The 2,054-nt window shown below is 40.1% G+C and overlaps 1 non-coding gene across 1 annotated transcript; it reads left to right on the top strand.

The window, feature by feature from the left end:
• Positions 1 to 352: 352 nt before the first annotated feature.
• On the top strand, positions 353 to 458 carry LOC141603755 (small nucleolar RNA R71). The gene has a single exon (XR_012525611.1). It is a non-coding gene; the product is annotated as a small nucleolar RNA R71 (small nucleolar RNA).
• The last annotated feature ends 1,596 nt before the right edge of the window (positions 459 to 2,054 follow it).

Below are 2,054 nucleotides of genomic sequence, written 5' to 3' on the forward strand. Positions count from 1 at the left end.
AACAGCAGTGTGACCGTCATTACTCCCACATCTCTTACAAGTAACGGCTTCTTGTCTAGTCAACAAGTGAACCGTCTGTTGATCACCAGCAGCTTGCAACTCCAGCTTATCAAAACGGGCATTCATGGCTTCCAGCTGAGCCACAACTGCACTATCTACTGAAGAGACAGTACGAATACCTCCTCTTAGGTTCCCATACTCAGCACAATGGGTCACCCTTTCTTCAATGATACCCCATCCCTTATCATCGTCATTGTTCTTCTGAAATCGCCTATTAGATGAGGCGTCCAATATAGCACGGTGGTCATCATACAACCCATTGTAGAACTGGTTGCATAAAAACCACTAATCAAAACCATGATGAGGAAGAGACCTTACCAACCTCTTGAAACGACACCAAGCTTCATACAAGTTCTCGCCAGGTGTCTGCTTAAAACTTGTGATTTTCCCTCTCAGCTGATTAGTACGTTGTGGAGGAAAATACCTTTTATAAAAAGCAAGGGCCAAGCTCTCCCATTCAGTAATACCGGCTGCAGTACGATCAAGATCAGTAAGTCATTCACGGGCTCCATCGGTCAGAGAAAAAGGAAACAGGACTTTCTTTATCTTATCCTGGGTCACTCCCTTAGTGGCGGAAATGGTAGAACAATAGTCAGTAAAGACTTCCATATGTTTTCGCGGATCTTCACCCGCCACACCCCGAAATAGGTTCCGTTCGACCAGATTAATGTAGGACGGTCTAATGTCGAAAGTATTACCATCCTCTGTTGCAATACTGAAACCTTTAGGGATCGAGGCAGTTGTGGGCTCTGAGTGACTCGTAATATTAGGCATCTTTACTGGCTTTATAGCAGAAATAAAGTTGTCTTCTTCACAATACGGATCTTCTACAAACAGAAAATGTTGTAGCTCGGGTTCAAAAGTACTCAAGTCTTCCTTTTGAATCTTCCTTTGCAGTCTGAGTCTATGCCGAAAGGATTTTTCTGGCTCAGGATCAGCAGGAACTAATTCTGACCTGTTAGACCTGGGCATACACAACACTAAAAGAAATAAGTGAGAACTGTCTCAAGGAATAAAAATTCCCTGAGACGGAAAGAGATACATGAAATACAACAGACAGACACGGCTATTGCCTCCCAGGCAACGGCGCCAAAATTTGATACGGTCGTTATGTACCAAAAATAAAACCTAAATATACTAACAGAAGCTAGTGATAAGTAGGGTCGATCTCCACAGGGATGCAAGGTATCTATCTGTAAGTCCGACTATCTAAGTCACAAATGTAGCATTTTGAATTTGGTTTTCTAAACTACTAGGGATTAAAGGCAAGAAAAATAAAGCAAGAGCAATAAAGTGAGAAAATGAGATATCAGATAAGAGAGAGTATGTCAGGATTTCGGTTCACCATGGCAGTTTATCGACTCGGTTGCAAATAGCCTAGACAATCTACTGTGAGAAGGGCAAGGGAAATGTCCTTCCGGTCCGCTATCCACCCTAAATTTCCACTAACTTAACTTCCATCCTCATTAGGGTAGTCTACTGTTCATAGTAGGTCTGTTTATTCCAATCTTCCGATCCAGGAACAAAGTTAACCAAATTAATGTTATTTAGAAGCGTGCACTCAACTAAATATGTTACAATTATTGAAGAGTCTATCGATGCAAAATACTCAAGAGGGGGGGGGGGGGGGAATTGAGGATTTAAAACTTTTTAAAGCTTTTTCAATTATGTGTATATAATTGATTATTTAAAGTTTATTGATTAAACTTTAACTAATCAACTAATGAATGTAAAACAAAATAAACAAACGAACGAAAGAGAGGAGACACACGGTTTTTGAAGTGGTTCAGTTTCACAAGTCGAAACCTACGTCCACTATTCTCGATTAATAAATTTAGTACCTTTCTACGGATTACAAATTTACTAACCCAACTCGTACAACTAACTCTAGCTGTAACTCAATGAGTACCGTTAAATACTCGAATGACTAACTTACGCTAATAAGAAAGCACTAATGATTCTACTAAAAGTTCACGTTAATGAACGAGTAAGAA

The sequence above is a fragment of the Silene latifolia genome, chromosome 9 (assembly GCF_048544455.1).
Source record: "Silene latifolia isolate original U9 population chromosome 9, ASM4854445v1, whole genome shotgun sequence".
Classification (NCBI taxonomy): Eukaryota; Viridiplantae; Streptophyta; class Magnoliopsida; order Caryophyllales; family Caryophyllaceae; genus Silene; species Silene latifolia.